The sequence below is a fragment of the Cibotium barometz genome, chromosome 4 (assembly GCF_041138505.1).
Source record: "Cibotium barometz isolate CiBa-2024 chromosome 4, ASM4113850v1, whole genome shotgun sequence".
NCBI lineage: Eukaryota > Viridiplantae > Streptophyta > Polypodiopsida > Cyatheales > Cibotiaceae > Cibotium > Cibotium barometz.
In genome coordinates this window covers 49,244,047-49,259,458 of record NC_141049.1, presented here as the reverse complement: position 1 = coordinate 49,259,458, position 15,412 = coordinate 49,244,047, and the positions used below count along the sequence as shown (strand labels likewise).

The following is a 15,412-nucleotide window of genomic DNA, read 5'->3' as shown; positions in this document are numbered from 1 at the left end:
TTCTAGGCCTGACACGCATCCGCATGTCCCTAGAATATAGGGGTTTGTGACATACACCCAATGGCAACTGTTGACCTCCTTGCAGCACACACAATGTCTGCACAACCAATCTGTCTTCGTGCAGTTCTTAAAACAGAGTTCTGCATAGAATCGATGACTTACCCGCAGTGCTCGAAATCGCCTGCTTTTTGAAAAACGGAGGTCCTAACGTGCCCCCTAAACGCATTTTCAGTCCAAAAAATGTTGTCCAATAGGACAAAATAGTTGCCCTAAAGCTTTACTCCCGCGAAGAAAGCTCCTCAATCAGAGATCGTTTGCCGGTGCCTCCCGTAGAGCTCCCGACAAGGGTGTAGTCACCAACACAAATAAGGAAGAGTAGATAAAGCTCTTACCCTCGTACCGCTTCCTGTGCTTCTCTTGCTTGTAGCTCAGCCCTTAGCATGAACCAGGCTTTGATACCATGAAAAGAAGCAAGGGAAAAGAGAGCTTGAGCTCTTGCAAGCACACACACACTCACAAAACCCTAAAAGAGAACACACAACGTGAGAGGCTGAAAATCTTCTTCTTCTTCACACAACACTCAACACACCATATACAAAGATAAGAGTACACACAATATGAAAAGATACTCAACCAAATACATACTAGGATTCTCGATAGTGTGAACCCAACTAAATGAGTTGACGCTATAACTATGCCGGTCTCTAGAATGGCTGTCACACAGCCTGTCATCCCACTGGCCGCATATCACCCATGATCTCACCAACCATGCCAGTGGTGAGTGTGGGGCCTATCCCCCAAGCGGGTCATCAGTGTCCACCGCCTCACTGGATGAGCTCGAAATCTCAACAGCACACATCCAGATAAGTACATGCATGTGCATGTGCGTGTGCGTGTGTACGTGTGTATCTTGTTGGTTTTTTTTTTTCGGAGGGGGGGGGGGGGGATGTGTTGTGTGTGTGTGTGTGTGAGAGAGAGAGAGAGAGAGACTTATTCCATAAAAATAAAACAAAGCCATAAACTAACAATGTGATGAATACGAACTCTCTCACCAACTGTCCGTGCAAGCAGTCGAGTGCATGTGTGTGCGCAGGGGTGGATGCGGTGGCTGGGTGGGTGTGTGAGGAGGGGGGGAGAGGGAATTAACTTCATAGAAAAGCTAAACTAACAATGCGATGAATCAGTGTTCATAGAAAACCTGCAAACAGTTACAATGAAACTGCAAGATTTGTGGTTTCACTTGTAAATATTCAAGTATCAATTTTCAAAACCTTTAAATATATATACATCTTAGTTGTAATTTGGCAAAAAAGTTTGCAAATTTTGTAAAAAAACCTTAAACAATCTGAACTTCAATTTTTTAGATTTGTTCACAAAAAACTATTCTGTGAACACTGCGATGAGTACCAATTTTCTCACAGCTGTCTGCGCAGGCAGTCAAGTGCATGTGTGGACTGTGGAGGCGTGTGCATGGATGGGTGGGGTGGGGTGTGTGTGTGTGTGTGTGTGAGAGAGAGAGAGAGAGAGAGAGAGAGAGAGAGAGAGAGATTCCATAATGTAACTAAGCCAGTTTGACATTCAACACCAGGTGGTCCTGCAGGCTGGTGTCATCTGTGGGCTGCTACAGCTTATCAATCAGTGTCTACAAAAAGAGCCTCCCTACCCTATTTGAGCCATGTCCCCAAATTTCTTGCAGCTTGACGAAGCTTTCACCTCTTCTTTCATCTCTTCCTTTACTTTAGCAATGGTTTCCCCTGTGTGATCAGCTTGAAGTATACTCCTTGACTTGTTCTCTGAAGTCTTGATGCAGTCTAAAAGCATGTGGACCTGCCCCACCCTTTGATTTGTTCCATGTGGTACTCTGTCTACTCATTGGATCAAGTGGAGGAAGGTTTCTTGGGTGTCACCCACTAATGCGAATTTCTTCGGCATTGTTTAGTCTCCCCTCTCTAAACTTATCCTTTTAATTCTGTGGTGGTGATTGACAAATTCTGAGCTGCTCAACATTGTGTGGCTGTGCCAAGCTTAACTGCACTACGCTGGGCTGGAGATCAAGGTGAAGGCATGTCACGTGCACACCTGTGCCATGGCTAATCTTCTGCATGAACATTCTTAATCCCTGACTAATCATCAGTCATCAGTAGCAGCATAAGCATCAGCAGCAGCATCATTCTCTTCATCATCATCATCATCATCTGGGGGCATGGAACCTTGCTGGCAGGCAGCCTGACAGCTGTAAGCAGCCAGCATGGGGTCCCAAGCAATAGGTGGGACAGCACCCAAGTGAAGGCCAGCAGTGGGACATACAAAGGCAGAGGCACAGCATTAAACAGAAAAAAATCAACGAATATTTGTCCAGCGTTCTGGCTGACAGCAGAGGAGCTGGCCGACCTGGTCCTTAGTGAAATATATAAGCATGAAGTCATTCTCAGCATTTCAGCAAGTCATCATTCATTCATAAATCATTAGAATTCAGCATTAGTCATGTAGATAGGCCAGAGATCACCCCTTTGGGCTAACTAGGGGCCCAAGCCATGGACATTCATCAGCAACCTTTTGTACAATATAAAAACAAGAAAACCTGACACCGATCTCTCTCTTCTTCTCTCTCCTCCGTCTTAATCATGTTTTAGTCAGCATCTTGTTCTTAATCAGCCTTAGGGCTATGGATCAGTACAGCAAGGCTTCCGCTCATGCATGATGAAACATTGGTATCAGAGCATTCAGGCTAAGCCCACTAAGCATTGTCCCAAGGAAGGTGCACAGTTACAGCAGATAGGAAGCAACAGGGTAGCAGATGGAGTGGTCTGCAACAAGCAAAGCCAAAGGAAGCATTCGCTGAGAGTATGTACGCAGAGCTAATACATCATTACGCTCTCAAATCAATTCCAAAGGCCTAGCAACAAGCATGATCAGTTCCGGCAAGTGACCCGCCACTTTGTTAAGGATAAGGGAAAAGCAAGCATGGGGACAACAATTGAACAGATGCTCAGTTCTTCAGTAAGACTTGGAAGTGGAGATCAGGAGTGCTGGTTCTGAGCTCTCAGAAGAGCTATGGTGTCTACTGTAGGCGGAAGAACATGGTCTCCTTTGGGGGAGACGTCTTCCGGCTGACGAGTACTCTCTTCTGTAGACATGATACTGAAGTCGGTGGTCGTGCCCGAACGCAATCTAACCATCCAAGGATGCCCCCACGCTAGGATACAGTGTGTGTGGACAATCTGAATCTGATACCAATGTGATATATAGCGGAAGTCTTTGTATTGGAAGATCCTCTCACACAAATGCTCACACCGTCTTCTGTATCCTGAGTTTCGTGAGTTTAGCAATCCACTTTAATACTTCAAACTTTAAAGAGATGAGAGAGAGATATATTAGAACTGTACACCAGATTGGGTCCCGAATTACCCACTGAAGGGCCCCCTACCCCGATAACGAGATAGTATTTGCTTTATTACTTTAGAGAGAATGACTGTGGACTGTAGATAAGCCAAACGCAAGATCTCGGAGGATCGGAAGCCTGGCTGAACTGTAGACGGCTCTAGAAACACCTCAATGAACTGATCTCGAGCCTATGCACTCTTCCCAAGGGCATGAGGAAGGACTGCATACCTGAGGCTGAGAAAGAAGGCGGTGGACTGTTCTAAGCTATGTTAGAATGCTGTAAATGCTTATGAATGATGGAGTTTCAAGAACATAAGGCCGACTAGGATCGGGTAATGCTAAGATAGGTGCTTCCTTGACTTTATCTTTCAAAAGTCTGAAGGCCATATCCAGATTGTTATTCCAAGTGATAGGCTGATTCGACTTACGTTCACGACCCTTCAACAGTCGGTCATCGATAGTGTGAGCTGAGAGTACTCCCGCACAGATTTCCGAAGAAAAACAACAAAACCGAGAAAAGAACGAAGCTGTTTCACTGTCTGCGGTATAGGCCAGGCCAAAACCTTCTAAACTCGGTCATAGTCAATGCTCAATCCATCTCTAGTGATCTTATGTCCCAAGTAAATGATGTCTATCATGAAAAACTCACATTTACTTAATTTAGCATACAATCGATTCTGTCTTAAAATAGTTAAGACAATCATGAGGTGTCCAACGTGATCCTCAAGAGTACGACGATATATCAAAATATCATCCAGGAACACAACCACAAATTTTTCCAAATGTTCACAAAAAAGATCGTTCATCATTTGCTGGAAAGTAGCTGGAGCATTGGTTAACCCAAAAGGTAACATGAGAAACTCGTAATGGCCATACCTAGTCTGAAAGGCGGTTCTTTCGACATGCCTTTCATGAATACGTATCTGGTATAGCCAGTACGTAAATCTATCTTTGTGAAATATTTCGCTTCCGCTAACCGGTCAATCAGGTCATCTGATCTAGGGAGAGGATAACGGTTCTTAATTGTCAACTTATTCAATCTCTTGTAATTATACACATTCTCCAGGTGTTGTCCTTCTTTCTCCTAAGCAACACAGGTGCATCCCAAGGTAATTTACTTGGACGGATCTCGCCCATCCTCAAATAATCTCGAGTTGTTTGGCCAACTCATCTTCCTCAGCGTGGCTCATCCTATAAGTTGGAATACTAACAGGGTGAGCACCAAGGACCAGGTCAATACGATGATCTACTGCCCTTTTGGGTGGTAAGCCCGATGGCAGTTCCTTAGGAAATACATCTTGAAACGAATCAAGTATCTTCTGTAATTCTTTGCTTTCAAACACACTTAATTCATTGACATCCATAGAAGGTATGAGAAATGAAGAAAGTGGAATCAAAACATAATGAAAAGCAATATACAAAGAAGAAACCATTATATTTTCAAAATCAACTGTATTTATAAGAGGTCCCTGAGAGGGATGTATACAATCACCTAAGATACTATACTAGGTGTTCCTATGTTCAAAAAAAAAGTATGACTAGACCAATCTATGTGGACTTGAAGAGTCTTAAACCACTCAATCCCTAATAACAAGTCTGCATGCACTAGATGCATAATATAGCATTCGAGAGTATCCTCGTAGTTCTGAATCCGGATCGGTAGCGTCTCCACCTTTCGATCCCATACTTGCCAACCCGCAGGTAGGCGTACCTCATAGGTATGATCGCTAGGTGTTGAATCAAGACCCAATTTCTGCACAAGTTTATAATTAACAAAGTTGTGTGAGCTGCCATGGTCTAGAAGAATGTGGATTCTATGGCTATTCACTTCTCCATAAACTCGGAAAAGATCATGCATGCCAAAAACTTTAGAGTTGAACAGACAATCAGAACATGAACTAGAGCGAGAAAGTACAGTAACTGACGTACCTGTCAAAGACAACTGGTTAGCTACCTTTGGCTTGGGTCCTACGTTGGTCTTGGCACCCTTTTGCTTCGGGCACTCGTTGCGCATATGTCCTTTTTCTTCGCAGATGAAGCAACGTCTCTCCTTGAGCTTCAAAGCCTTAAGGAGACGTTTTTTCTTCGCTGGGGTCAAAGTTGAATTCTTCGAAGGTTGGTCTGAAGACTTTTCTTCTGTCGTGCTAGCCATTGGTGCGGAGAACTTCCATTTGATCTTGTTGCCCTGCTTGGTAATGGGTTTAGACTTGAAAGAGACCATTGTATCATCATAGATACAAGCGGAATGAATGGCATCGTCCAAAGTTTTGCATTTGTTGTTTTTAACCTGTAAACGGTATGAGTCGAGTAAACCGGCTACGAAGAAACCCAAAAGAATTGTGGAATCCATCTTCGTAGCTTTCATCTGCAAGTCCCTAAATTTCTGGAGATAGACCTCATAAGTGAGGTTCTGCGAGGTCATGGTCAAAGTAGCAAACCGGGCAACAAACATCATAGTCATCCTCTTTCTTGAGGATGTGACCGCTCTCTACAGGAGGCCTACATATCGGAAGACAATATACACATATTTAGAACACTTAATTTAAGCAAAAGCGCAGCATTAAAAGGAAGAAAATCAAGGAATATTCGTCCAACATTCTAGCCGACCTGGTGCTCAATGAAATATATAAGCATGAAGTCATTCTCAGCATTTCAGGAAGTAAATCGTTAGAATTCAGCAGTGGTCATGTAGATATGCCAGAGGTCACCCCTCCGGAGCTGACCAAGGGCCCAAGCCATGTACATTCATCAGTAACCTTTTGTACAATATTAAATACAAGAGAACCTAACACCGATCTCTCTCTTCTTCTCTCTCCTCTATCTTAATCATGTTTTAATGAGCATCTTGTTCTTAATCAGGCTTAGGGCTGTGGATCAGTACAACAAGGCTTCCGCGCATGCAACAAGGCAAGTAGAATAGCTCTGTTCGGCTGCCCCTGCTCCTCACCCCCCCCCTCCCCTCGGGTCCCCTCTCTCCCTTTTTCAGCATCTTTGGTGACCCATAGAGGTTATCTCCCCAAAAAACATCTATGATGAGGCTAGGCTATGACTTGATAATAAGGGACAAAATGAAGTCGCCTTAGGACTAGAACACTTTCTTGCTAGCCCAAATTTCAGAGCCTATATAAGTGGTGGTCAGGGATGCTCATAATCCCGGATGGACACCATAAGACAAGCACTTGGATCTGGCCTTGACCAAGCTCTAGCTAGGCACTCCAATAGTGAAATTTGGTAGTAAGGGAAAAGCTTGACTGTCAGTCGAGAGGCTTGAGTTGATGTGAGTTGAGCCTCAGGTTCAGGGGTTCTCCAACGCCTTTGCCACATAATATGTATCTATGGGCAGGCTTGATGGATGAGATTGGGTACAACACCAAGGCAAGGGATGACTCACTAACCAACAGTTGCCACAAGGCCCTGCCTTCTGGATGAGGGCCCAGCTGGGGTACGACCTTCTTCAAGAAATGTTTAGCCCAAGGACAAGATGAATAGGGGACTCCAATGAGTGGAAAATGAAATTCAATTAATTAATGAATCTTGTTTTTGGATGGTGTAGCATTTCGTCTAAGGTATTCCGCCATCAACCAACTACGCACACTTCACATCCCCTCTCCAATCAGCGTCGATCCCCCTTTCTAGTCAGGCTTGCTATGGCGTCATCATGTTGGATGCAAATTAGTGTTCCATCCGTAGGCTGAAGGAGAGGAAGTTGGTAATCTATGCCACCCTTACCTTGCTACGTCGTCATTGTTTCAGTGTTGGGTCTACGTGATTGAAACCCTGAACATATTGTGTGCAAAGAGACAGCCACCCATTAGCCCCCTCCTTTACCACACCAGGCGAGCCTTCATGCCATTGGCACCTTGTTTTCATACGTTTGCAGAAGAAAATCAAACTAGGCATGTGCATGTGTCAAAACAAGGTACTGCGTACTGAAATTATTTTTTCTGCCGCAAAGAGGTAAACCCTCTCTTTCATCTAGGGTTCAGTTCGATGATTTTGGCAGATGTTTAATCATGGTGATTTATTTAGCAGAAGAGAATTTGATTAGCGGGTTCCTCCCTTTCCTATTACTACAAAAGCTTTCAACACATTAGTTTCTCTCCACATGAATTTTTGTCTTGCTTTTTAAAGAAACATATGGTGCAATTGACATGACATATGTAGAGAAAACATAAACCCATGTTTCAGAATTCCCAATAACTATGATCGTGCAGCTTATTACCCATCTTATATCTTCAGGTTTATATGAATCTCTCCATCTGAGGGTCTCTTTCAGCATATTCTTGGCGTTTTTCACATTCCAATTTCTGGCTCGCAAATAACGTCTCAAGCATGCATCGGAGCAATACAGCTTTTCCCAACCATTGAAAGAACCTAGTACATTTCGAAGCTCCTCCACCTGCAGTATTCATAAACGACAGGTAAAACCAGTTGTATGAAGCCCTACAAGTTGATCTCAACCAATGAACACATTTGTCTCTCACTTGAACAAAACCTCATAATACCTTGGCAAGCTCTTCATCCAAAGTTTGATGTTTAAGAGGATCATGGCCCCAGAACATGCTGGTGGTAATCTGTGCCGCAGTGTGTCAAATAATAATAAAATAGACACAACGTTCAGATCTCCTGATTCGCCTGCAGAAACAGGAAGCAGAATTTTCAGTTCCTCACTTGAAAATCTCTGGATCCACTCACTAGCATGCAAAATACAAACTTACTTGACGACAAGAGTTGATGATAAAGCCATACAAGTCAAAATATTGCACATCAATGAAATCCTTTCACTACTACCGTCACCGAAAAAAATAGGGACGAATATTCGTCAAATGGCTATTTTTTGAGGGTCTCCAGAAAGTCATGGGCTGTTTTAGAGCAAAAAAAAAGAGTTTTTCTTAACATATTCACCCAAAATGACATTTTTGGGTAAGATTTGGCCAAAAATTCACCAAAAATGCACTAAATGTCAGGACATACAATAGAAAATTCAAAAGATTTGCCACGTTCTTCTATACTTCTTAGTTCAGACATGAATAACATTCGCCAACCTACCTCTATCTTTCTTGTGGGATTGCCCTCTTATTTTTTGCCCTGACTACTGTGCGCAAATGCCATAGTGCCTAATGATTAGTCTCAACTCACCTTCACCTCACCATGGGTATATGCTACTAACATAGCATGCAGGAGAAGTGTGATCTATTGGAGGTGATCAATACCAGACATCGCTGCACTGCAAGTTCTCAAGACACATAAGGCCACTCTCAAATGATTCATCACTTTGCCTTCCTACCAGTCTGTTAGCTCGTCTACTTGAGCTTGTGCAAACTATGTGTTGCAACATTCAACTCATGTACATCAAAGATTAAGTTCAAAATTTATGGCATACAAGAAAACCAAATCTATATTTTGACCCTTACACACAAACAATGCTGAGGTTCTCAACCTCTCTCAGGGAGGTAAAGTTGGTAATGCTGAGAACTATCCTTAGATAACAACGCCCTCTGGTGCTATCCTTGATCGGTAATTGGCTGCATTATAATCTCTATATAAAAAGAGATGAAAAGAGATGCTGATGCCTTTTATAGCCTTACACTCTCTATGCTATGCGCATTGAAAGCATGTCCATCAATGATCTTGCCACCAAGATGAATCCCCTTTGCCTCTTTTATCCTCGTGTTATCACGTGCATGATCAAAAGGGCCTCTTTCTCTTTTGAGATCTTGGTAATAGTGTACTCTACCTTCTATCAGAAGATGAAACCTGGCTACTGCTTTAGCTAAACCATCCAGCTGTGAGAAACTGGGCTACTTTTCTGTTAAGACATCCACCTGCGGCCAAATCATCCAGCTATGGCCTGTAGCCACCTTCAAACACCATAATGACAGTTCCAAGTACCAATTATGACAGCCCTCAGATGCTGAAGATTACATTCCAAACAGTGGTCCTCAACTAGGCAAAAGAAATGGTTCAATGGAGATTCTTCTTACCACCATTCTCAAGTTAAACTGCTGCAAATTTCTTTTCTAGAAGCCGATTATCCTAATTCTTGAACTAGACAGGCTAAATTCCATCAATTACGTTGAAAATTTCTCAAAAGAGGCACAACACTCATTACCAGAGGAAAAATAAGTAAAAGGGGAAATTTGAACCGAATAATCAATTTCTCCACAGGAGCAGCAGGTGATTGTCCAGAAAAATGCTTGATTTGTGTGAAATTTTCCTAAAATATGCTAGAATGACACTAGAAGGTGGGTGCGAGGCCTTGCATGCAGAGATTTGAAGGATTCGCGTTAGAAGGAGGAAGTTAGGGTTCGAGAAACAGGGTTGAAGAGATGATTGTTACCAGTGAAGGCGACGGGCTTTTCGAGCTGCATCTGTGCTTTGGACGTCGTGATCAACACTAGAGACACGGAACTGTTCAAGGCTCACAGTCACGTCTGAAAGAAGAACAAGACGATGCCGTGCCTTACTATTGACTCAGAATAAGAAAGCAGGTAATTGAATGGTCATACCGATAGGGAAAAGGAAATGTTCAGAGTTTTTGAAATTTGGCTATTTAGAGGATGTCACCCTCATCTCTATCTCTTCTCTATATATTATCTTAAGGAAGAGTTTGGGCCTGGTCGCACCATGGATTTCATCCAGCTATCCAGCTCAAACAACCGGTGCCCCTTCCGGTTACCCCTCAACAGTACTGGTGCACTTAATGCATTGATTTGACATTGAATAGCTGGATTTGACAGTTAAATAGCTGAATGAACTGCTTAAGTAGAGGGTAGGGATTTGGAGCAACTCAAATGGCTGGGCGGCTGCTCTGAAGCTGTCTTTTCACGTGCAATCATTTCACCTTTCTACTGCACCCAAATCAATCATTACCGGAAGGGGCACCGGTTGTTTGAGCTGGATAGCTGGATGAAATCCATGGTGCGACCAGGCCCTTTCACAAAGCTGCCACCTGACAAGAATGTGGAGGTTCGAGAAGGGGAGGAGGAGGTTTGAGGACGTTTGGGTAAAATTTGATTTTGAAAGCCTCAAAAGACGTGCCACTGGTTCCCAACTATAACTCATGAAAAGTAAAGGTACATTAAGTCATAGAGAGCAAAGGTGCATTAACTCATAAAAAACAACAGTTGATGGGCAGTTGCCAGTAAGGCAACCCCATGCTAAGGCCTTTGCAACCCCATGCTAAGGCCTTTGCCATAGGCAGACAAAAAGAGAATGTTCAATAAATGAGAGGACTAGAGAGAGTTCTTGAAATTTGGTTATTTAGAGGATGTCATGAAAGGCAAAGGTACATTAACTCATAAAAATGCAACAGTGCATTATCAGCAAGGCAACCCCTCATATGCAATGCTAAGGCCGTTGCCATAGGCAAGCCAATGATCAGATTGCGGTTGGTGGTATCATGGACATTTACACCCTATCGTTCGAGTTCGTCACCCTTTCCACAATGTAAGAAAAACAATAGCCTCAAGGCTGGTACGTCCTCAGGATGGTTCTCTCGTGAGAGGACGAGAAACGCATGCTTAAACGAGAGCCCTCATCCTACAGTTTGCAGGAGAGACGGAGAGGGTCACCTTCATGAGGAAGAGGGTCATACTTCATGAGGAAGAGGGTCATATGAAGAAGCCCAGATTCTTACTTCATGAAATGTAGGGCGTTCGGGTAAGAGCTTTAGGAGGACTTCTTCACTTGCAGGCTGTAGCAGTTGTACCCCTAAGGCTTGGAAGTTGGCTCAAAAAAAGTGGCCTAACTTGAGCTGAGCACTGGGCGAGTACTGGAAAGCAATACGAAGGGGAACAAGACAACGCAAACTGATGCAAAGTCTGTGAACTTTGAAGGTTGGCTTGAAAAGAATCAATGGTTCAGAAGGAAAGGCAAAATGGAAGACAATGATTGAGTACGAAGGCTGTAGTGGAGGGGTTGTAATCACAGAGTTTGCAATGCGTTCTCTTATTATCATGCACTCGTCCCGGAGGGCTCTCCTGCGTGTTCTCTTATTTTACTATGTACTCTCTTCCACTCACCACTCAACCAACGTGACCGGATCTCGTTCACCACATCATGCATGTGAGTTCTGTGATAGTGGGCGCTTTGGGTTGCATGCAGTCCTCCATTTTGAAGGGTAGCCTTATGTTAGGCCCATAACTCAATGAAAGGCAAAGGTGCATTAACTCATAGAAAGCAATGGTTCATGGGCAACAATGCAACCCCACATACGCAATGCTAAGGCCTTTGCCATAGGCAAGCCAAAAAAAAAAAAAAAAAAAAAACAGGTTGAAATTGGGGTCGTTGGTGAAAGGAAAAAATGGAACGTGCAAAGCAATAGGCCCTCTACATCTCCTCCGCTATATAGGGATACAAGGGTGAGTTTATGGACCCAACTTGAGGGCCGCTTATATAAAGCTGCGTTTATGGAGCCAACTTAACCCTTCATTAAGGTGAGTTTATGGACCCAACTTGACCCTTTGGCATTTGCAAAGGTCAGTTCATGGACCCAACTTGACCCTTCATTAAGGGCTATACAAAGGTTATGTTGATGGCCCCATCATACCATCAACTTATCATTGAACTTAATTAGCCAATCTCAACGCTCCTTATTACTTCTGTTTACATCGCAACTTTCTTGCCAGTTGATTTGTTTCCTAGGCATGACATAAGTAGTAATTTCTCTTACTCTAGGTTGGTTCATGGGTACCCTCTTATGCCAAAAGGTTTAATTGAGGATCTTTGCATCTTATACATCACTGTTGCAGAAATCAGAGTCAAGTTTTATCAATTGGAATCCCAAAAGCTTTTCATAATAGGACATAATGGAAGTGGTGAGACTCAAGAAGGCTATGTGTCCACTATATGTACCACAAGGATAAGACTATATAACCTCATTGTTTAGGTGGAATATCGTTGTACTTTTAGTCTAGAGGCTGAACAACAATATATATTGTGTGAATGGATGCACATCGGAGATGGCAAGGCTCTAGTCCCCTTCGAGCAAAAACTTGGATCTAATCACAATACTTGTCTTGATTTGTAGAACTTTGTGCTTTAATATGCCATGTTCTAGTTTTTCCCATATAATGGACTCGTTAAAATTGTTAATCTCTCTCTCTCTCTCTCTCTCTCTCTCTCTCTCTCTCAACATTCGAGTCACAGGTATAGCCGAGATACCCGTCTCCACTCCCGAGAAAGATGGACAGCTTCTATGCATGAAGCTTGGCTACAAGGAAGAGCACCCTCACCCCTTCACCAAAGCATGGAGAGCCGGGAAAGACTCAACACGCAAGCGAGCCCTCATCCTACAGTTTGCAGGAGAGACGGAGAGGGTCACCTTCATGAGGAAGAGGGTCATACTACGGGGTTTAGAGGGAGCTCCTATTTTCTTGGATGATGATCTCACGAGGATGCAGCTTGAGCATAGGAGAACTTGCATGCCACGAGTCTTACACGCGAGGAGAGAAGGCAAGAAGGCCTCCTATCGAGATGGTCGGGTCATCATTGATGGCCGGCCCATGGATTAGCGGTTTGGGGCCTATGGGACACAGACCATGCCACTGACAGACATACACATGGCAGTATGGAACTGTAATGGTTCACTATGGGTGCAGCTTGGACGACTGGAGCATGTTATGGTGGGGAGAGACATCATACTTCTGACAGAGACACATCAGAGCCCAGAGAGAGGGCTACCTCGAGTAGAGGGATTCCAATGGGAGTCAGCATACAGGAGGACCACACGCCAGGGTACCTCGAGAGGGTCGGGGGGAGTAGCAGTTCTATTCAGACGGGAGCTACAAGGGAGACTGAGAGTGGTAGCGCAGGATCCAGAGGCCAAATACATGTGGATCAGCTTACAGCTCTCACAGGACAGGGTTATATACATAGCTCTATGTTACTTTTCTCCATCAGGATCCTCCTATGTCATTACAGAGGACATGCCACAGGAGGAGGAGACAGGAGCCTCGCCAGAGGAGATTATGCACTATTCTACACTAGGGGAAGTATTTCTTATGGGTGACTTCAATGCCCACACACAGAGCAGACAGTGTGAGGTGTATGATTATGATGACATGGAGATCCTCCATCCTATGGATCCAGAGGAGATAGGGGCTAGTCGGGCATCAGAGGACACTGGACCAGACAGAGGACATTATGGGGACCACTTACTAGAGTTGGGAGCCAGGCATCGTCTCGTTATTTATAACGGGATGCTACAGTGGCCGGGATCAGGAGGGCTGACATGCTTCCCACATGGGGGTCATACACGGACCGGAGGCACGGTGGTAGACTACATTATGGGGTCTTTGGAGGCATCACAGCTTGTCACCTCATTCTCACATACTTGGAATTTTCACTAGCCGGATCACCAGTAGCACCAGTCCCCCACATACCGACGCCACACACTACCATCTACTTCACACATGACATGGCAGACATATACACTGGCAAAGTAGAGGATGGGCTCCTACTCATGGATCCCCTGGCACCTATGGATACCATTACAGTAGCCCAGCTGGCATCACTCCTACACACGGCTGCATTACAGAGCTTCCCACATCGTGTACACTCAGGAGAGCCTGCGAGATCTAGGACTATGCCCCAGAACAGATGGTATGATGACGAGTGCAGAGCCCTATACTCACGGCTCCGCATACAGAGAGCCTTGGGAGCCATCACAGAGCAGGAGTCGAGGAGAGAGATGAGGAGACTTACTCGCCGCAAAAGGCGGGCCTTTGCAGAGATACAGGAGCTCGAGATCTTTCATTTCTTCATGAGTAGAGATAGCCCTGTCTCATGGCGGCACTTCAAAGAGCCCCAGACACCGACACCTATTGCAAACCCACAGACATGGCACACATATGCAGAGGGCCTATATCACGCCCCACAACAGCCACCTATACCTCAGCCACCACAGGAGCCTCGACCTACCACAGCTAGCTTCTTTACGCACTCAATGGTACAGGAAGCTATCCGCCGCCTACAGCATGGACGGGCCGCCGACCATACGGGCCTGCAGAGTGAGCATCTCATATATGCAGTAGATTCTTTGGCTCCTTTTCTTGCACACTTGTTTAACAGGGCACTAGCAAAGGGTTTGCTTGCGGAGTGGACGATGCACAACATTGTGCCGATTCACAAAACAGGGGATATGCTCGATCCGAGCAACTATAGGACGGTTATGGTTGGCCACATGCTGGGCAAACTCTATGGTGCAGTGTTGGAGCAAGAGCTTAGCTTATATGCTGAGCGAGCAGGTTTACGCTCATCAGGGCAGGCAAGCTTCAGGAGAGCTTTCTCTACCACTGACCATGTATTCACTTTGAGATGTATGATTGATCAGGCCAGAGCGAGGAAGAGAAAGCTCTATTGCTGCTTTGTGGATTTCCGCAAGGCATTTGACACAGTACCACGAGAGAGGCTCTTTCAGCGCCCGCCTGCAGTCTCTTGGCATACCAGCAGATATGACATGGGGCATCTATGCATTATCTGAGCAGGTTTTTGGGCGAGTCAGATGTCCAGGAGGTATGTCCGAGACTATTGCTAGCACCATTGGTGTGAAGCAAGGATGCCCACTTTCCCCCACGCTATTTGGGTTATACATTGATGAGGTGGCTGACTTCATTACATGGAGAGGTGGAGATGGGGTTGATTTAGCAGGTACCTCAGTACATATTATGCTTTATGCTGATGATATTGTATTAGTGTCTGAGTCTCCAGGTGGTCTACAGCAGCATCTACATGCACTCGATGATTTCTGCACACAGAGGGGTCTTACTGTGAACCTTGGGAAAACCAAGGTTATGGTCTTTCATACATCGAGACAGGGCAGGAGTCAGCTGACATTCACTCTCACAGGACGCCAGGTGGAGGTGGTGACATCATACGTGTACCTAGGGGTTACCTTCTCTGCATCCACCATGGGTTCAGCAGCTAGAGCTAGATTGACATGGGGATATGCAGCATTGGCTATGCTAGAGAGACAGTGCCACCAGGCGCATTTTCAGGAGCCTCGGACAAAGGGGTGGCTATTTGA

The 15,412-nt window shown here is 44.7% G+C and overlaps 1 pseudogene across 1 annotated transcript in view; it reads right to left on the bottom strand.

The window, feature by feature from the left end:
- LOC147639353 (uncharacterized) overlaps positions 1-9,929 on the bottom strand; it is a 36,501-nt pseudogene extending 26,572 nt beyond the window's left edge. The window contains exons 1-3 of the transcript XR_015264689.1: positions 9,725-9,929; positions 7,890-8,019; positions 7,607-7,783 (exon numbers count right to left, since the gene is read on the bottom strand). The product of XR_015264689.1 is annotated as an uncharacterized LOC147639353 (transcript). The remainder of the gene's footprint in view (positions 1-7,606; positions 7,784-7,889; positions 8,020-9,724) is intronic.
- Positions 9,930-15,412: the final 5,483 nt, after the last annotated feature.